Source organism: Arctopsyche grandis, chromosome 10, assembly GCF_051622035.1.
Source record: "Arctopsyche grandis isolate Sample6627 chromosome 10, ASM5162203v2, whole genome shotgun sequence".
Taxonomy (NCBI): domain Eukaryota; kingdom Metazoa; phylum Arthropoda; class Insecta; order Trichoptera; family Hydropsychidae; genus Arctopsyche; species Arctopsyche grandis.
In genome coordinates, this window is record NC_135364.1 from 16,508,260 (window position 1) to 16,531,225 (window position 22,966).

General features: G+C 31.8%; 1 protein-coding gene and 4 non-coding genes across 5 annotated transcripts in view; 2 read left to right on the forward strand and 3 right to left on the reverse strand.

Moving 5' to 3' along the window:
* Positions 1-22,966, forward strand: part of RapGAP1 (Rap GTPase activating protein 1) — a 312,859-nt gene that overhangs the window by 10,335 nt on the left and 279,558 nt on the right. The gene's annotated exons all lie outside the window — the stretch shown is intronic.
* Positions 6,514-6,632, forward strand: LOC143918478 (5S ribosomal RNA). Its single transcript, XR_013261122.1, has one exon. It is a non-coding gene; the product is annotated as a 5S ribosomal RNA (ribosomal RNA).
* TRNAT-AGU (transfer RNA threonine (anticodon AGU)) lies at positions 9,088-9,161 on the reverse strand. Its single transcript has one exon. It is a non-coding gene; the product is annotated as a tRNA-Thr (tRNA).
* Positions 17,756-17,827, reverse strand: TRNAE-UUC (transfer RNA glutamic acid (anticodon UUC)). Its single transcript has one exon. It is a non-coding gene; the product is annotated as a tRNA-Glu (tRNA).
* TRNAT-AGU (transfer RNA threonine (anticodon AGU)) lies at positions 18,184-18,257 on the reverse strand. Its single transcript has one exon. It is a non-coding gene; the product is annotated as a tRNA-Thr (tRNA).

Here is a 22,966-nt window from a genome sequence, read left to right on the forward strand (position 1 = left end):
CCCACAGTTCAGGATCGAATACCAATGGAGTTCCAAATCCGTCCGATTTCTTTGGATGGATGCGCATTTTCCGACTGGTCAATTTGATGTTGAGGCAGGGATGTTAGATTGGATGTATTTAACTATTAATTTTTAATGTTGTTACTGTGCACAGTCAATTGTTACCATGTAGACTGAAACGCAAATTTAATTATGTTTCGGTATTTGTCGGTTACCAGATTTTTCATATTATTATAGATATATTATTGTTATATGCTTCATTTTTTATAATTGTAATTACACAATATTAAATAAAACAGATAGATCTGTGAATTTTTAAAGGCTGTATGTTAATTATCAATTTTCATTTTCATGGAATTTTTTGATAACACCTAAGAATGCGTAAAATTCTTATCAATAATCTTCCATTATTTTCTGTGCACTGAAAAAGTATTATATTGTATTTAAGAACCGATACTTAGACGCGTTATTAGTAATCGTACAATTTATTTTATTAAAAAAATCAAAAAGTGCAAAGTTATTGAAAATGCAATAAATAAAACTAAATAATTTTGTAGATTAGACTAAAACATAAATGTGTTTGTCTATCGTCCTATTTACTATGTATATATATATATATATATATATATATATATATATATATATATATATATATATATATATATATATATATATATATATATATATATATATATATATATAAAGAATTGTTATCAAATCTTCAGATTGAGTGCCAATTTTATAATGACTATGTGTGTGGGAAGTCGTATTTCTTTTTGCATTTTTTCAATTATTCTATGTAAATTATCTTTCATGTGGCATTCGTAATGTCATATACTTGTCCATATTTACAGATAACATGATGTTGAAATACAAATTAGACTGTAGTATGAAACAGGGATAAAAATATACACGCGAATATATACGGAACTCGGATGGTTTATTTATGTATATTAAAATCGACAAAAATCAAAGATTTGTTTTGGACAATTAGGGTATTGATAAATTTTCTTATTTTTATAGTGTGTTGATGTTTTTATTATACATTATCTTATACATATGTGCATATGTATGTGTGTTATTCATCTACCCAAAATTGGAAAGAGAATTGAAAGAATAACCATAATTCGAGTATGATACATATAATATATACATATTAGGGAGTTTTAGTTTTTACAGGTACATTGTTTTTATCTGGATTGAAATGTTGAATTTGATTGATTAAAGCTTGAAGAAAATCTGAATTTGAAAACTGAAATCTTATCAATATTACAAATAATCTCTAGTTGATCTTTCTTACCCAGTTTTAAAATTTTGAGATACTTAAATCATACCAATTTGGAATACTTAGCTCCAACTATTAATCTTCATCAGTGGTTCTCAGGCGAAATTTTACCGTGGCCGCAAAGGTGATAATAGTGGTCCCATGGAAATGTCTGGTGGCCGCACCAAATTTAATCAAATAAATTAAAGTTACAAAAAAAGTGGATCAATTTATTTAATAATAATGCAAATGGAAATTTCTCAATACTCCTTTCTTCCAATGCAAGCCGCATTGCTGCTTATAAGTTTGCATCTGTTAGCTGTTTTCAAATTTTTTTTTTTAATAAAGTGCATTACACTGAATGATCTTTCGCAATATACGGTAGTGAGAAAAATAGACAATATTAATAAAGCAATTGTTGCCAAATCTTTATTGTCAACGTATATTTCTGACCAAAATTTTTGAACCGAAATATTATTAAAATGGTTATTAAGTACTTGATCATGACTAATTTCTAATAATGCATATTTTACGTTAACCCAGTTAATTAATCCCAATACTGAAAATAATTTTAATCTATTTTGTAGTACTATGAAATTTTCATTTGTCATCATAATAAAAGGGGAAGATACAAAAGAAACAGTTTTAAAAATATTCAATTCTTCGAACCTTTTATCAAGTTCCAGATTCAGAGATTTTAAGTTTTAATTTTAATTTTGAAGTTGTGTCTGTTCAATTTTATCTTCTGTGAAATCACTAACAGAAGATAAAATTGAAAAATTGACATTTTCAACATGTCACAAAGCTTTTCGCTATAATTTTAGTTTGTCAATGATGAGCATGGTTTCTATTATTGTTAAGTTACTTTTTTTGTAGTTTTTAAAATATATTTAATTTTTTTTAAATATTAGTATTATATACTATTAAGTAGCTGGTGGCAGCAGTAAAATCCACTAGTGGCCGCACTTGAGAACCACTGATCTACATAGATATCATTAAAGTAATGAAAAAATACCATAGTTAATTTAGTTATTATAATTTTATTTTATTGATATTTTAAATGTCAATTTAGAAGTGTTTTCTTAGTGCATACATACATATATACTAACTAACGTAGTGAATGTGACATTTTTTAATAATCAATATGTCGTTGAATTTAAAAAATTATATATCTTCCAATATAATGTAACTTATCCTAAATTTGTTGAAGTATTAAATCTTTTGATCATCTCTCGTAGTTTTAGTGTATGTTTAATTTTATCCAATCAATAATTTTAATGACTGTGAGAAAGATACTGTAATGGGATTGAAAATGCAATAATAAATAACAGACAGTGCAATAATTACGCAAGTTCAAATGAGAGTAAATAAAAATAATAATATAAAAAATATCTATGTAGTACATATGTATTTAAATGAAGTTAGCCATTGTTCATAATAATTATTAAAAAAATAATGTAGTTTATTTGAAATGGTTTTTCAATTGAATAAATGATTAAATTCGATATTTTCAGCATAAATAATTTTTTTCTTTTTTTGGTTAGTCGATATATCAATGTTATATACATTTTATGTCATAAAATTGTATTTTATTATATGTTAAATCATACCAAATTTTTCTTGTATTTTATACATATGTTTATTATATTATTCTATAATAATGAAACTAAATAAAAATAAATAAAATTGTTTTATTTTACCTTCATAATAATTCCCACAAAGCTTTGTATGTTTTGTCATTTATTTTACAAATCATCATATCATGAGATAAATATTTAGTTTTAAGTAACCAAGAATTAATATATTCCTTGGGGTGAAACTCTTTCAAAGGAGGGCCACAGCATGCTATGAAAGATAGACTTTTTAACGATTTTGTAGTCAAAGATGATTTTGTCATATCAGAAAATGCAGTTATGGAATTGAGCATTGTTTCACATTCACCTGTTGATATTGCAATTGTGGCTATTGATTTGAAAAGTTCTTTCAAAGAATCAGGAATATTTCTTTTACATTTGTATTTTTTAAAATCACGAAAAGCTTGCACAGTTTCTTCTTCATTCAGACGAAACTTTTGACATAAGTATGCAATTTTGTCATCATCGTCGTTTGAATTTCTGTGGTCAGTTGATTCTAGTATTTTTAAACTGTTTAATAATTGAACATAATCTTGAATGTGTTCTAAATCCAGTTTTTCATCATTCATATTTAAAGAGTTCGCAGTTATAATACGACTCCTTAAATTGTCTGCTAAATTTTTGAATAGTTGTGACACATTAGTTGGTATCCTTAACGGGCTGCTGTCATCATGTAAGGAAATTCCCTGATATTCTTTTAGTCTTATGGCATCTATAGCATTTGTTAATCGGGGACCTGGATTAGTATCCATGTTTTCTAAGCTGGTAATAGTTGTTTTTATAAGAGCTTCAGCTTCTGAAAGCATTGTACCATCCTTGTTTAAGTTCCGAGATAGTTCCGTTAACACATGCAAAGCATCCGACATTGCGTTAATTTTTCTCACAAATTCAACACACGTTAACATTTTTTTAAGGTTTTTGTATTTACTTCTGTCCCTTTTATTTCTGTTTGGATCTGTTGATGCTTTGTGAAAGTGTTTATACAGTGCTGGGAAGTTTTTTATTACAGCATCTACAGTATTTTTACTAGATGATATTTTACTGATAGATGATAATTTATTAATTTTGGCTATTTCACACTCCAGATCACGAGCCGAATCTTGTAAATCTTTCTGATTCTTTGATGTTTGATAGTACAAACAAAATAACTTATTAATGAAGATATTGAATGTGTCATTATCGAAGACTTCATTGGTTATCTCGTGCAAAGCCATCTCTAATCTATGTCCAAAACAATACCATACTATCAACTTTGGAAATTTATTTTGAAAAATATTTGCCAATCTAGACGTTCGTCCTACTATTGTAGAAGTTCCATCGCAAGCAAAAGATATGAGACATTCTTCTAAAAACATTTCATCCAAGCCATTTTCGTTTAAGCTGTTTAAAATTTCATCATAAATATAATCCACATGCGTGTGAATCAATTCGATCAAGTCTAGTACGAAAGAATACGCTTTGCCAGGATAGTCTCCGAAGAAAGTTTTGATAATGATGATTAAAATTGTATTTCCACTCGAGGATGGAGTCTCATCAATCAAAATGGACACTTTTTTTCCGTTTGAAACTATATCTGTGCAAATTGTTTCTTTCATTCCTGAAGCTATGTGCGTGGCGATGTTCAAGCACGTTTCCTCTGAGGGTAAAATTGTATTAGTAAAAGCAGTAGAATCATTGACGATTTCTAAATCGATCTCGTGAGACACATCTTCAAAGGGTCTCCGGCTTTTGGCCAATTTATAAATAATTTTAAAGATCTTTTCTGTAGCTACAGCATCTATGTTGGGTATTTCTTGCGCGGTTATAATTTGGTTAGGTTGGTGACCTAGTATTTCAACCGCTTTGATATGAGCGTTCGACTTCCTGTGTTCGAATATCTTTTTGCGCAGACTTGACTGTTGGGATTTTTTCGTACTTCCATTCGCTATGATGGCACACTCTTTCCAAGACTTTGCAATTCTTAAATACTTCTCCGAAAAAACGCCGAAAGTGTTGATATTAGCGCATATGGAACAACCGAGAGATCCATCCTTGACTATCAGCCAATTGTTAGTCTTTTTGAAGTTGTCACATTGGGTATCGTTCCAGCAGGCCGGAACTTTGGGAATATGATGTTCTATGGGTTCGTTCTGTTCTGGATTTTCTCTCTTTTTAGCAGGGGGTCCACCATTTTCGTTTGCTTGTCTCTTCATCGTTTATTTCAACTAGATGGTGCACATAATGTAATGTCTGATATGAATTGGTCCGATGGTAGAGCGTACTCGTATCTGTCACGAGCCGGAACGGCGTTGCCATGCGACTGGTGAACAGTGCGCTGTTGCCGGTACGCCTATCGAACCGGAACCCAGTTCTATGTATTATATATATGTATATGTATGTGATACCGCTTCATGATTATTCATTTTGTTTCGCTTCTATGATATATACATACTTCAACCCCCTGTCAATATTTCTCTATGGTTGCTAGAATTTTAACTATTTATATTAAATACTTTTAGTTAACACCAAGAGAATTATATATAATAAAATTAATTTATATATTTAATTATATTTAAAATAAATATATGTATGTATTTATTTTAAGGTAAACGAATTATTTCATACATTCCGATCGCACACACGAAATCGTTGCCACGAAAATACGAAATATCTGGTGCTTGAGTTAGTACATAGTTCGCGTCGATAGCTCTATGGATGGAATTTTCGCTTTGTGCGAGAACCATATTGTCTATCTTTTAGATACATAAAAAGTGTGTACTAGGCATCGACATTTTATTTATAAATTATAGTTACTAGTGTTTTTACTTAATTTTATTAAATTTATTTGAATAGTTTTGTTTTATTTAAATTTATTTGAATAGTTTTGTTTTATTTAAATTTATTTGAATATTCATTTGCTTGATGACGTCACGGATTTACGAACCAACAATAGTTACATACATACATACATATGTAGTTACAAAGTCTCTTTCGAAATTTATTATATATTAGATATGTACAAAATTTTTTAAATCTAAGTTAAACATTGGTATCTAAAAAGTTGTAAACAGGCTTTTGAGCGTCCCGAAAGGTTTGTTCAGGACACTAGAGTACAAGACCTGAAAACGGTGACAATCCCGATTAATCGGGACGTCTGATAATCCTATCATACATACTTACATTGTGTCGTACACATAAAATTTGATATATATTTTGAAAACGAATAATTATTTTCGAAAATCATAATGACATCTATTAATATTGTACCAAACTAAGTTTTATTTCAAACAAATTTATAGAAAAAGAAATAGATGTACAAATTTGACAAATATAAAAATTTGTAAACAAAAATGTATTTTTTTTTAATCATCAAAGGTTTTGTTTGTATCTTCTTCTATCTAAGATTCTAATTTCGAAAGAGACTTTGTATGTAACTATTGTTGGTTCGTAAATCAGTGACATCTCGAACAAATGAAATAAATTTAATAAAATGTTTACTATTAGATTGGCCATGTTTAAGCCGTTTATATTACAAATACCGAGCGAAGCCGGGTAAAAATACTAGTAAATATTAATTTAGAAATTGGTTAAATTGGGAATTGCATAGTCAGATCACATTCAAGAAGACAGACGTTCGCCAACGACCATACCACGTTGAATACACCGGTTCTCGTCCGATCACCGAAGTTAAGCAACATTGGGCGCGGTCAGTACTTGGATGGGTGACCGCTTGGGAACACCGCGTGCCGTTGGCCCCAAATATTTTTGCAATTTTCCTTTATTACATATTTTTGAACATATTTTTTTCACATATTTTGCATGAAATATATTTGTTCATCCGTTTTGTATATGTATATTATTCATATGTTTTTATATATTTTTATAATCTGTGGTAAATGTTCGTATTTTTTTTATATACATATGTACGTATATAATACGTAATTTCGATTAGTTCCATTGAGAGCTATTGAAATAGAGCCTTCGGTCCACAATTCTTAAGTAGGGTCTCGACGGGCCGCCAATAATACTAATTGCTGATAAAAACAACTCATTACTAGTGAATTACCACAAGTCTATTCAGTCTGTCGCCAACTTTTGCCTCAATTGTGTCGCAAAAGCCGAAAAAGTCACACGAGTGTACCTCGCCGACTTTCGCGTGTGCAATTTAATCAAAATGGAGGAAAGCACTACAATCGAAAACAGCAATTGGTTTGGAATCAGGGGTAGAAGTGTTAGCGTTGGGGCTGCTCCACATAATCTTCCAATTCGAGATGGAAATGGGATCAAAGTGAATTTGCATCCCAAGAGAAGGTCGTACACGATGGATATCTTCCAAAAAAGGTACCACTAAACATATAAATATTTATTATAATTATAACGCAAATAAATTGAGGGCGGAATTTTTCCTTGAAAATTTTCTGCGCGAAGTCGGTTAATTTTATGCAGATTGTTTATCGGAAATTGATGGTAATTCCTATTCAAAAACTGACCCTCAAATGGAAATTAAACTTGTGTGAGACATTTCTTAAATACCCATAATGCATAAATTAGATTACTTTTATTTATGTACATGTGCTGTGAATTGTTTTAGCCGTCATTAAGATGGTTAATTTAGATTGAGTACATGCAAACTTTCAACGCAAAAATTTTAATGTTTTCATACATCTTCTCTTGATAAAATTTCAATACATTCTCCGACCATTTGATTAATATAAATCAAATTTCAATAATATATTTATATTCATCATACAAGATAAAAGCAAATAATAACTCTTTTTTAAATGTACATATGCATAAGAAATTATATTAGGCGTTGATATGATATCATTCTTGATTTAATTATCCGAACTAAAGCACACAGCTTAAAAGGGGCCGTCGTCGGTCGAAAGCCGTAGGATTTTCCGAATGTTTAACCGCGAATTTGTACGACAGGTAAAGGTCGCCATTGGCGAAATTCATCAAACGCTATCAACGACGGCCTACATTCTCTAATCGTATCCTAAATTTCGCGGAAGTCGTTAAATTAAAACAGGGCCGACTTGCCATTTATTGGGTGTGGGAGCGTCTCCACATTTAGATTTCGAATATGAATATACATATGTATAATATACTATAATGTACTTTTTTGGCCATGAATTGTTTTTAAAGATACATACATTCCATGGAAATCGTTGTAGACACAATCAGATGCGTATTGTCATATGTATTTGGTACAGGGTACATACATATGTAGTTGATGTGCATATATATTTTGGCAGAATAAAGGGTTGACATGTCCAAAATATCTCGCACTTTATTGACGTTTTGGAAACTTATGTAGTAGTGAATCATCATATTATACATACATTCCCGATCTTTAAGAATGAATTAATCTTCGAAGATATAATATATGTATGTATTATATAAATCTTAAGATAGAGTGTTTTAATTATGAAAAAGAGCTTTGTTACCCGAAAACAATCGCGCAAAGATGTTTCTCATGAAAAAATAATTTAAGCATTTTATATCTTTGTTCATTTTAAATCACAGAAGAAAAATGTGAAACAGTTGAAGATGAAATTAAGCACCTTCAAAGAAAATTAGTCATTGAAAATGTGAACTGCAAGCAAACGCGATCAATATTTTTCGCACGATATAATCCACTTTTGTGTCCAATAAACGTCCGTTATCAAATCATTTTCCTGTTTTTCTCGAAGTGGGGAAATTGCTACGCTTTCGGGTGAATTTCCACAGCGCGGAAAAACATGTTTTCCCGACCGGCCGCGTAATAAATTCGTGTTTACGAACGCTTTTCGCGAATTTCACACAACGAAAGCGTCTTTACGACACTTTTATATCCAAAAGTCTAGACAAGTCGTGCCAAACCATCGGATCGAGAGTCTTTTATCAAAATTTGTACGATTCCATTCTATTGCGCCGATGAATTAAAGTTTAATTTTACGTGTTACACATTTTCAAACAAGTCTGCTTTGATTTTTAAATGAAAAATACTGAAAGTGGGGTATTATATACAATTTTTGTACATGTATAAATGTGCAAAGTTCTCAACACGTCACTGGTAACGAATAAACAAGAAGATGGTGAAGTGCGATCATATGTACGATTTTGCGTAATTCGATAATTTGTTTATCTTTTTAGAAAAAAGTGCATTTATCATAAACATAATTATAATTGAAAGCATAAAAAAAGTGGTTATCGTACATAGACGAAAGGCCCCGACGAGATTCGAACTCGTGATCTCCTGTTTACTAGACAGGCGCTTTAACCAACTAAGCCACGGCGCCGATATTAGTGCGAAAACTCGACAGTAATTTTCATTTATTGTTATCATCGATGATATTGTTATCATTCATTTTATTTTTACGCACGTTATCGCGAATTAAGATTTGACCGCGTTGAAGGTTAAGTATAATATTATCGTAGCAGGTGTGTGTACATACATACATATGTCACAGAACAAGTTGCATTTCTTCGATGTAATTACGTCATTCAAATACATAACTACGTTAGGATTCGAGTGTTCTATTTTTTTATCTGTCACTTAAAGGGTCAAACACGATACATTTTAAATATTTATCTATATTTACTTAGCTGAAAAATGAATGATGTTAAATCTGTCATCTTACAAAACTTCCATGAGGTAACCATTTATCGTGATAATTAGAGACACGTATTTTGGGCATCTATTTTTGTCAATTTTAGCATTTTCATTTTGCATTTTAGCATTTAACATGGAGTATATTTATACAGATTCGTTTTTGAGATTCGTGCAACGATCGATAACATTTATATTGTATTTACTAAAAAGCCTTTTAGCATCCACATCATTGACGGGACATCAAATAGATTTTAGAGCTGCACAAACAAACTCTTCATATTTAATTTTTGTTGCCATCAATAATAGCAATATATCCGGCGTCGATTCACTTTTTATATTCTCTATTAATTGTCCAAAAAGTGCTGATATCCTTCCAAACATTGAGCCTTTGTTAATACATTAAACAATGGTAGGTTTCTAAAAAATACTGTTTCTTTAACATCAATATTAGATTTTGTACCCGCCACAGGTGGATTGAATAGGTTAATCAATGTTTGGAGGAATAGATTTGTCTCATTTAGTCTTGAATGCGATTCTAGTTTAAAGACGCTTTTTTGAGCAGCCTTTTGGATACACAGCTCCAACTGTCTTCTTTTGTTTACAGTAGTAGACAATGGACAAAAATTTTATTCTTAAAAGTAATTAATTGTACATTTGTTTGTTATTTTAGCATCTATTCGCATATTTTACGAATTTAGCATCTATTAGCGTCTATTCCGAATTTTAGCAACTATTTAGCATTTATGGCAAAATGCCCAAAATACGTGTCTCTAGTGATGATTCAATCATTGGTAGTGTTTTCGCTGAAATAATGGACTTAAATCTCATGGAATTATTTCTGGACTTGCATTGACATTGCAATATGTGAAGAAATGAGCTGAAGTATTGATAATTTAAATAATTTGAAACGGAAGTTGACGGAATTCAAAAGGAGAAAGAATCGAGAATTGAGTCATGACGATGAATGTTATAGTTACTTTACATAAAACTACTATTTTTGATATAAATGATTTAAAATTCATATTAAAAATTGAGTATATTTTCTTTTGTATTTTAAAACGAGTATCTGGTTGTCAGGAGATATAAATAATAAGGTGGTACAGTGAACAATACTCGTTCGGCTGTTTTTATAATCATTCTTTATTTTTCATGCCAAATCTACTCCATATATGCATTCATTCATGCCAACTTAATCAATCATATATGCATTCTTCTGTGTCAAAAAATCTAAATCACACAGTAATAATTCAATAATAATTTAAGGTCACGAAAAATAGCAAAAAATTCAATATTGTATTTTTTTACTCTATTATTTTGGTCGATTAATGCATTCAGGAATTTTAGTTCGGGCTTATATTAAATTATTGCTGTACTTGAATTTCAACATATGAGGAAACATGTACATATGTACATATGTGTGTGTGTGTGTGTGGGTGCTTTGGGTGATTTCCCAGGGGAAAAGTCACAAAAGCTGAACAGTCGTCCTGCTTTCAGATTTAATACACCCACTTACATTTACCTACCACTGTGGAAATCTAGGAATAAAACTTCATTTGAAAATCTACCAATGTCTTAAAAATAGCTCCCAGCAATCATTTATTACACAAACTTATGAGAATTTTATTACATACATACACATATTTAATGCCTAGAGAAATGTAGTCTATTTTTTAAAAGAGTGGAATTTTTCGCTGTCCTGAAACATTATTAAATTGTCGGTTTATAACATTTTCGGCTCGAACGAGAAACTTCAGTAACCGAATATAAACTTTACTTTAGACGTAATTGGGTAATTTTCCTGTATAATACAATGCCAAAATTATATTAGGATTTTTTTCCTCAGGCAAAATTTTTGGTCAAAAGAATTGTAAATATATAGATCATTCATTTTATTTGGTTTTGTTTTTTTGTAATTTTGTTTATTTGGACATCGAAATAAAAAATATCAACTAAAGAAACATGTATATAAACAGAAACATAACAATATACATAAACTAAAATCAATGAATATTTTTAAAAATTCAGCAAGGTTTCCTTAACTGCGAATTAATTTTCTATTGTCATTTTTTAATTAATTTTTTATTGTCATTTTTTAATTAATTTTCTATTGTCATTTCCTAATTCGCTTTCTATAAATTATATAATAAGTTATAAAAAAAATCTCTAATTGTATTTATTGTATGTACATAAGTAATAAAATCCTATTCCTAATACAGAGCAGATAACAAATTTTGTATAGCTTTTATTAATTAAATATGTATTCCATACTAAATTTACTAGCGTAAAGATGAATGAAAATCTACGGTTTATAATGTGGAAGCTCCCAATATCAAACTTTTTAAAATGCATGTATTTTATGTACTACATCGAATTTAACATTTCTTTCGGAAATTTTAGAAATGTATTGGTATTTATTTTTATGATTTATGAAAGAAAATTTATTTTGATAGAACGGTGTTAGAGTTATCTCCAAAATACACAGACATAAATACATACACATTTTTTCTAGACCATGAAAACGTGATCAGTGATCGATTCTGTGCATGATTACAAAACTACTTACATCTATTGCTACTTCGTACATACATATGTATGTACATATGTAAATGAAGTAAATAATTTAATATGTATATAGCATGGGTAAGTAGGCATATTTTATATGTGTTTGAGCATTGGAAATGATAAATAAATAATACAACCTAAACATGTGATAGTGTGTACTTATTTTAAGACACAATTTATAGATACACGCATATCGAAATCGTCTACATATGCATACATACATATATCTATACTAAATCGATTTGTGTCGTCGCCCACGAGTCTGACGTTTCGTTTCCGACTCGCAAATTAGATGAGAAATGTCACGGACTCGTGGCAGACAGACACAATGGTACCTGAGCATGTCACTGCGAGAACAAAGGGGATTCGGAGGACATTTTCGCGAACAGGACGCTCCGCCATTCGCGGTAATTCGATTCCCCGCACTAACAACAGTCAATCATCGTAACGAGACGCGAGATCTCTTATTCTTGATCCTAATGCGGAAAATTACTCGGAAATTTCACCATTGAAACGATTATACTTCCGCTCTGGATGCGCACCGTATAATTTCGCCGGTTTATTACGGAGAACAAGGACGAAAGCTCTTTATCTCAATATTCGCAGAAAATGGAAATATTTAGTTTGAATGAAATATAGTAAGTGATTGTTTATTATATTTAAAAAAACAATATGAATAATTTTGAGCGGCTTAGAAGAAAACTATTTTGTTTTACAAAGTTTGTAAGATTTATATATTATACTGCAGTGGCATTGCAGAGTGATTTACAGGTATATAAATATATAAGTATATATTCATATTACATCCATAGAGACATTTATGGTCAAATTTGCAGCATTTTATACAAATCAGCGGAATTCGAGATCCCTAAAGCTCGAAATTTGCTAGAAATGGAGAAAGGTTGCCAATTCGTTTCAATGAAAATCAGATAAGTTGGCAAATATTATTATTTATGGAAAAATTGGAATAAAAATAATAATTGTGGAATATTACCCGTCTATTCTTGGTTTTGTGAACGTTTTCGCAATCTTTTGCGACGTCACATTAAATATTGACGAGTTGTTGTTTCTCTTTTTGGCCGGAAAAGCATTTCCTGAACACAAGACAACAAACAGAAATTTTTTCGCACGAGGGACTAAATAAACACTCTAAATTTTCTGCCTCGATATTTTCCGGCCGTCTGATTTGAAATTCTATTCCCATTAACCTTTTCAGAAGGATCTCTCGCCGAGTTTTCCTATACGAGCGCTGTCATGTGCACAATGTATGTATGTATTTTCAATTTATTTCAACTTCGTGTGTATAAAACACGTGATCTAATAGGTATGCATTTTGTAATAATTTACACAAAATCATAAAATACATGTTTATATGTATGTACACACACATATATATATATATATATATATATATATATATATATATATATATATATATATATACATATATTTATTTCGAAGGAATATCTGTTAATACATATAATGTAGTTGTAGATTTTTCCAATGAATATATCTATGGTATATTTCTTTAACGGTTCAGTTTAATTTCGGCTGATTAAATTAAATTAAAAATAATAATATAAATTGGTCTGGGTCCTGTTTAAATATCGAAGGACGCGTCGCCGTTTAATTGGAAACGATTCAACGAAGATTGCCAAGGCTTAGCAACGTGTCAAAGCCATGCTGTCTTTCTCGGAAAATTTGCGCATTTTTCCAGGCTGAATTTCGCCTTCAGTATCAATCAAGAGAATGGCGCTATTAAGTAGTAGAATTGAAAGCGTTTCGAATTAAATTAAATATATACAATTCGGCCTATTCGCGTGGACAACAACAATTGTTTTTCCATACTCGCATGTATTTTCGTAAATTTAAACGTCTACACTTGGAGTTTTTACTGGGTAAATTCATTAATTATGGTTAATTGTATATACCATTTAACCTTTCCAATCGCAATTAAATGGTTGACCTTTAATGCTATACCTTTAATGTATTTGAAAATCGATTTTTTATTTATATAGGCTATTTCCAATTATGCGATGACGTTGTGTGATGTTCAATTAGTCAAAAAAGAAAAATATACATATACATATGTAGGTATATACATGTTTGACACTAGAATAACCAATTGGTTGAAAATTTTTGAGGAATTTACATATATATTTATATAACACAAATGTGTACATATGTACATATGTATATTAAAATTAATTTAATATTTATTTTAGAGTGCTACTGTTACAGTTAGTTGCTCTGTATGATTTAGCTGGCGTTACAGAATATTTTTTTGAATAGCAATTTAACTTTTATATTTATTTTATTGGATTTTTAGTTGTGAATATGTAACAGAGAATCTGTATTCCCCAGTGAAAATATACTTTAACCAACTCATTTGATAAAGCATATTAACTGGAAACATAGTTCAGTGATTAATGTGTAATGCTTTCAACTGAGAGGTCATGGGTTCGTTCTCTGGCCCAGTGTTGTTGACTAGATCTTGGATATATGTTTTTCAAGGTCGATCGTTTCCTATCAGAGTTTGTTAAATAATCTGATTTCATTATTGAAACGATTCCACCAAAATTGGCAACCTATCCTGTATTCTGTTTATAGCATCTCGAATATGTTGATTATGATATAAATATGCTACTGTATTTTCCATATATTATCGAATTTGTCCATAGACGTCTCTATGATATGTATACATACATATAATTGTTTATCGATGTTTGCAATTGGCCAAGAGAGCGCATTGAGTTTATATACTTGTTAAACCTTCCTGGTATATACATATGTATTGTAAAATAAAATAAAAAATCACACCAATCAGGACATTGAAAACATGTTGGCAACTTGAATGATCATAGCAGCACTAATTGAAAGAAAGAACTGAGGACTGTCCAAATTATGGAAAATAGGGCATTCAGGAATCAAACGATCCCCATGTGAAGCTGTATTGGACAAACTGCAAAATTTGGGCTAAAATCTTCAAATTTTCCTTGTGATGTAATTAAACGGTGTCCATTAAAAACTGCTATGTACATAAGTGCTCCGACATAACCGCTCCGACATTACTGCGCCATGACAAAACCGCGAGCGACTTAAGGTCTGAACGCACTATGCGTCAGTCGACCGATACGACACGACACGTCAGTACGCGACCAAATATTGTTTGTATGAGACATCACGCACTACGTGTCACGCGACAGAGTTGCCTTTTGTATCAACTTTGCCGTGTCGTGTCGTGTCGTAGCGGTCGAATGACGCACAGTGCGTATAGACCTTTAAGGTCTGACCGCACTATACGGCCGTCGACTGCTGCAGCACGACCCAACACGGCAAAGTTGATACAAAAGGAAACTCTGTCGCGTGACGCGTAGTGCGTTATATCTCATAAAATTTCATACAAACAATATTTGGCCGCACGCTGCCGTTCGTGTCGCAGACGCACAGTGCGGTCAGACCTTTAACCACACGGCAACAAAACCGCGCACTGGCAAAACCACCCCAGCAAAAAGCGCTCGGAGACAAAAACGCGCCAGAACATATGAAAAAATTAAAATATCAATTTCGACTTTGAGTTTTAGGGAATGTTCAAAAGCGAAAAACTCTATAGTGAACAAACTATTAGCACGTGTGGAAGCGTCATATTGGTGTTTTCAGATCTTGTCAGATCGTCAGATCTTGTCGCTTTGGTGTTGAGCGAACGCCCACATCATGCGACTTGCAAGTGATAATCGTCGTCAACAAAGTCGTTCGCAAGTCGCACGGTGTGGCCCGGCTCTAAGTCGTGGTACTAATTAAACATATAAACCTTTTGTCGGAGGTAGAAGAAAAAGACACAATATTAATAGAAGCATCAGAAGTAAATGTTAAGTATTCGGAATGTGAAATCCTTATAACACCGGTGAAAGTATACTTTCATAGCTATTATGAAATCACTGTAATATATACATATACATATGTATTAACCACTATTTCTTTTACTATCTGAAAGAAGTATATTGTAACTATTTTTAGTTTTAAATTGTTAAAATATATAATATATTAGTCCAATTGAGTTACTTCATTATTACACACATACATACATATATAGGTATACATGTATGTATATGGACAATGAATCAAATATTCGGCTGAAGAATATTTTTATATTATGTACAGTGCCATCTAATGTTCGAATAACAAACTAATTAAAAACGCAATTTTCCAACAAATATTTACGCTTTTAATACCGATGTACACAGTGAGTGTTTAAAATTGACTCTATTAATGGAAGCAATATCCGCATGTCGTTACATACATTAATGTTTGATTTTAATTACAGGTAGGTGACGTGAGCTATCCGAGAAGGCAAACATGGAACCGGTGAGTAGTTCCTGAAAATAAACTACAAACATCACCGACATGCCTTTTACGACAATATCGTATATATTGAATGTGAAATTGACACTTCGATTTACGTCAACACAACGGCGATGCTTTTACATATGATTTTATTTACTAACTCCTATATGTACGTATGTATATACTGAAGATAAACTTCTAAGATATTCGTTGAAAATTTAACGAAATGTAGCTGACAGGCTTCATATCCGACAGTCGAATTGTTAAAGTTCTCCGTACGAGTTTAAACAATACGAAGAATGGAGTTTGATACACGTACATAGATTGCGCTGTGTAAAATTGATGCTGTTGCTTCTGATGTTTGCATGTACTTCGTGAATGTTATACGAAGTTTTCCATGGGGTTTTGGCTCACATCCCAAGTTGCTTTGCTTGCTGGCGAATGTTATTATAAAACGTCCGGTGAAATAATATTGGTAGAAAAATAATAATAGTAGTATTAACCTGGATCGCTATATTTATCACAGATCTTAATTGAGCGCCCAGGGTCGTATTGTATGTATTGTAATTCATGCAATGGAAAATTTCGTATAGAAATATGACGATTGTATCTCATATGATTATATCTATATAAACGGTTGTTTTCAGTCTTCACTGATTCTGATTTTAATCCAACAGGTGTGTCTGCGGTTGTCGAGGCACGAGAATGTCCTAATAGTATAATCTCAAGCACGTAGAGGTTGAGGCGAAGCGAGGGCAAATTATCAATTTGTTAAGGTGGCCCAAACCCTTCGAAGGATCTATTGATTAATAATTTACCACTCGAGTTGCCGTTATCAAACTATCTCGAGCCGAAGGTTTCCTTCATTAGTGCAAACTCGAAGGCACTGAAGGTGAATTATTTATATCGTAAATGAAGGACTGGAACGCACCTGGAGGATTAGGGAACTAATGGCCTCGTTATGTTCGATAAGGCAAAATGTTGATTAACGTTGTGTGTGTGTGTGTGGGTGTGTGTATGTGGAGAAGAAAACACTTTTCCTTTCGACTATTTTTGTATCCGTTTCATTGCTTATCTTGAGTGCTTATTTAGTCAATTCAAGGTATTTTCTTTTACCTTAACGTACGTGCAAAACACGCATTTCACATTAACGAAAGAATACATATGATTTTTTTTTATCTATCTAAGTACTCGGTTTTGGTATAAATAAAGCGATACACTTTCTTTACTACAGAAGGAAATCATAGTTGCAATTTTCACCGATAGATGGATACGTAAATAAAAATGATAAATGCTTTATTAGCGCTTTAATGTTTGATTCGTATCTTTTATTAGATTATATCTTTGTTAAATGTGGAAATTGTCAAAAATATTTTCCCATACCGGGAATCGAACCCGAGCCTCCTGGGTGAAAGCCAGGTATCCTAGCCACTAGACCATATGGGATATGTTCGAGGGGTTTTTAGCTTAATATAAGAACATTTAATAAGTATATTTTGTTTAAATTTCAATTAAAGTAAATTTTGATTAAAATAAATATTTAACAAAATTTATTCTGTTTATTTTGGAATGTTAATAATATAAAAAAGAATTCATCAAAACTAAAATTTTTACTATAGTAGGAAAATATGTCGATAGATGGCATTCGAACGGTTATTAATAAAAATGTTAATTATTTTAATTTTATTAGGTTTATTTAATTTGTCTTGCCATTATTTTAATAATAATAAATAAAAAATTCTTTAAATATAACGAAATATTAAAAAGCAAAAATAGACCGGAAACTGTTGCAGCTTCTGGAAAGGCCCCGACGAGATTCGAACTCGTGATCTCCTGTTTACTAGACAGGCGCTTTAACCAACTAAGCCACGGCGCCAACGCTCGGGTATGCTAAAATTTACAATTTAACATATGCAGTACTTTCAAAGCTTGTTCAATATTTTCATCAGGTGCTATCAACCGTTATTATTTTATAACTTTATCAGAAATAAAACGTTGCCATGTATTCACAATGCCTTAAATTGAACATGGCACTTAATATATGTAGTATTTATATAGCATAAAATGCTCTTTGAACTCTGAGTTCACAGCTGTTGAGATGCAAAAAATCCTTTCGGCGGTGAATGCAAAATTTGAATTAAATGTAGCGAAGCGTCACGATGACAGTCTGGCTCGGTGAGGGTAACGAACTCGGTGCCATTTTGGCTGCAGGCCAAAAGCACCCACCCTCATCCCCATCTCCGAAAAGCTTCCACCTCACCATGGCACTGTTGGAGCTTGTTGGCTCAAAATTATGCCCTGAGCGAATTAAATTTTATTTTAGTATGTATGTATTCTTCTTTGGCGTGATATGATGGTCGTGTTGAAACCAACAACGTTGTGGGCGAGTTCAACGCACTAGGAAGTCCAGTGACAGCTCGTGGCCGGCGGCTCATCCACTTGACGGCTGACAAATGTTCGTCATGTCCGTACCATACGAGTCCTCCGTACTGTGTAATTCGGTCTTGTTACCATGGTGGAATGCCACTCTGCTTGAGGCCCTCATTTCACATGCTACCTCTGGGTATCTTGCCAGCGACCACGAAGGAAACCACCAAATTGTGGTTTGAAGTTGGAGACCAACACGATAGGAAAAATCATGTATCTAAGTACTCAAAAGTCGTATACTAAATTATAAGGGTTATTAATATCAAGGAAATGTTCTGTAAGCATTTCAATCCAGAATCTAATCTCTTGACCGTATATTTTGAGAAAGCATTCACGCGAAATACTACATATGTACATAGATGCTTTAGAGATTTGAGTGTGTTATAACTAGTCACCGGAGCCTGAGGGGGCCGTGTATTGTTCAAAGGTTGTAAATGCATTGTTAAAGGTTTGCCGAACAATGGATAGCACCGTGACTATCCTACCTCTAGTTATAACGTATTCAACATATACTAAATCTTCCATAGCATTATAAGTTAATATATGTATGTATAATGCTATGGAAGATTTAGTATATGTTGTATACATATTTATGTATATCTAATAGAGTACTTTCATATAACTATATGAATGATCGAATATATGTATGTATTAACTGCTGGGGTATTTTATACAAAGGTATAGACGGAGATACGTGACTTATTTAGTAATGAAATAGCATGTGTAATTTATAAATGTATATGTTTATACATAATATTACATATTGCATACATAATTTCAATTGCTTCTATAAATTGGCATGTCAGAGCAGATGTGTCAGAGTGGATCTAGACGTCAAGTGAACTCGGGCAATTACCCCGGTTATAGTTTTGAACCTCTTTTCATTACCGTACTAAGAGGCTTTCGTCGTAAACGAATCTCATTTAAAAATTTACAGTTCCATCTTACGAAAGCAATAAAGTCTTTAAAATGAAAATATTTTACGAGATTCATACCTTCTTTTATTTTTTTACGACTCATAATAATAATGATAATATTATCTTTACAAAATTCGCCGCTGTTGTCGCGCAAGGTGTTAAATATAATTAAAATTAAGATATGGTCAACTTTTCCGGATTTGTCGTTGGCTAGCCGTTCGAAATGCGAATCGACAGCAAAGGGTTAATTGAGGCGGAAATTCGCGTGCACGTACTCGTTCAGACATGTATTAATCGAACGTTGTCAGCGGAAAAGTGGACCAACGCCATCGGAAAATGCCGAATTTGACAATTTTCGAAGATTGAAACAAACATTGCATTTATTGTACTCTTACATGAACCACAATTCCATTCGAATAGAATGCGGCGTAATTAAGTGACGACTTTCAAACGACAATGTCGTAAAATTGAGTCATTATAATGCAATCATTTTTGCATGTATAAAAATAAAATCAATTTTATACTTTTGTTTGGAAAAAATTTGGAAAAAATTTGGAAAAAAATGGAAATTTAAAATTTTAAGATTAGACTAATTCATATTCTTCTTGCCTTTCTATTGTCATATATGTTACAGTTGAAGTGTATCTTCCAGTTGTAATATATTTTGACTAGTTAGAATATATTCCATGTAACCTGATTCCATGATACCAACTACCGTTATAGTTGAAGTGTATTTTCAGTTGTAATATATTTTGACTAGTTGGAATAAATTCCGTCTAACCCACGTAAGTTGATTCATATGGCGAATTACATTCGAACTGGTCAAAATGGCACCCCGAGAAGTCAGCGCACGTCACGTTGGCGCAGGGACAACTCGGCGCACGACAACTTAGCGCACGACAATTCAGCGCAAAATCAATATTTTCAAAAAGTTTTAAATGCGTTTTTAAAAATAACTACTCTATTGAAATTGACGGCTATATCTACATAATAATTTCATAAAATGCGAATAAATTTGTTTGATAATCTTTATGTCTTTATGATTTTCTCACTGGGGTCCACGAAAGATTACGCAAGCAGCTTTTCTAAACTAAGGCCGCAAAAAATTATTCTTAAGCAGAGTTTCTAAACTAAGGTCGAAAAAAATTATTCTTAAGTAGCGTTTCTAAACCGGGTAGCTATTTTTTTAGATAATTAATTTCAATAGAGTAATTATTTTCGAAAACGCATTTATAACTTTTTGAAAAAAAAAAAAAGATTTTGCGTTGAATTGTCCGTGCGCTGAATAGTTCATGCCCTGAATTGTCGTCCACTGAGTTGTCCTTGCGCCGAGTTGTCTGCGCCGAAAGGTCGGGGCTGAGTTGTCGGGCTACCGGTCAAAATAAATTTTACAACTTACACCTTAACTATAAGTAGGTACCAGGTTAGATGAAGAGGTTACGTTTTCGTGAAAATGTCACTCGACTTGTAAATTGAGTTGGAAAGACACATTTTTGTTTTGAAAACATTCTTATAGTTATCGCGATACGGTACTCATTACCTTTATTTGTAATACCTAGCAAATATTAACGCATTATTGAATTCTCAAGCATTCGTAAAAATATCAGAGCTGTCGAAACTCAACTGTTATATTACAACTGGCGCACATTTTTGAAAGTGTATTTTTGCGCTTCTACAGATACATATATAATTTACTGGTTGAATTGTATTCGAATGACCTAAAACGCCAGTTAGAATATACATACATACATACTATAGTTTAATTATGCAATGTTCTACATATTTTGTCATGCCTTTATTATTTACTTTTTAATTTGTTTTCCTTATATTTATCTTTTCCATTTTTGTAAAAATCTATTATTGGACTCGTATGTTATATATATTATTTATTTACTATTTGTTTTTTTATACATATCTATGTACATCCTGTCTGTTGATTTTTCAATTAATAAAATAAAATAAAATAAAATAAAAATACATATTACAGTTGAAAATAAACTTCGACTGTAACATTTATAACAAGTATATATTTCATTCGTTCATGAAACTACTAGTTTGTTCATATACGAACCAATCTGTCCGGTGGCAGTGTACTGAAAAAATAAATTGGCAAACGAACTAGTTTGTTCATATAAAAATTATTAGGCATAAGTTTAATTATTCTCAATCGTTTATCTCATCCTCTATGTACAAAGGTATGTGCGCTTACCTTGCGTTGCAATATTTTTAATATTAGCGGAAAAGAGAATCATAGCAACCTTTTAGTGTGGTTTTCATAGGATTTCTCTTTTAAATACTTGGCGTTTTGATATCTCAAAGGTTTTGACAGATCAAAAGTTTTGAAGGCTAAAGGTTTACCAAACCAAAGAACTAGTATGTTCACGAACGAACCAGAGTGAACACCGCGACTGTAACATACAAACCACATTTACAGTAATATTGTCAATGTTAAGCTAATTTAATATATACCGAATTTCATGACTGATACACACAACATATTTACATGTGTACCTATTTGTAAAATTATTTTTTAAATGAAATTTTTTTTCGGACTAATGAAAATGAAGGTACGGTGTTAAATTGAAATATTATATTATGAGGTTTTGAAAAATACATATTTAGGATAAATGAACGTTTTTGGGACTAAAATTTATCTCTTGTCCAAAATAATATCTATTACCTCGATTAACTGAAAAGTTTACCTTCTTCCGTGAAGCTTCACATAAAGCTTTTTTTTTAATGAAAAAGTCCTGATTATATAGTACATTATAATAAACTGCAATTTAGTTTTATAATAATTTCAGCTATATAAATTTCATCGTTGTTTAATTTATTAACGAATTCCTACCATTTGATTTTATTAATAGTAATAAGTACATAGCTATTTGTAAAAAGTCCGTTTATTGTGCCGCATTCTAAAGAATTATTACAAATATTGTTACTGCGAGCCGTTCGGCGGTAAAGGCTACGTTTCTCAAACTGTGCGGTAGGTTCAGTTAGTGACCTGGCAGGGATAATTAAAGGTTTCCGCTTAATTAAGAAAATAAAGCGTTTATTTCGACCCTTCGCCCTATAGCAATTTCGAGGCTTTACGCGCTCGTCTTCATTACGACCGAACCGAAGGCCGAAGGGTAAATTCATGAATAACAAGCGCAAGTCATAACTTCATCGTGCCGAACAAATTAAATTGCATAAAAATAAACCACACACCCAGCTCTGAATAGGTTGCAAAAATTTAATT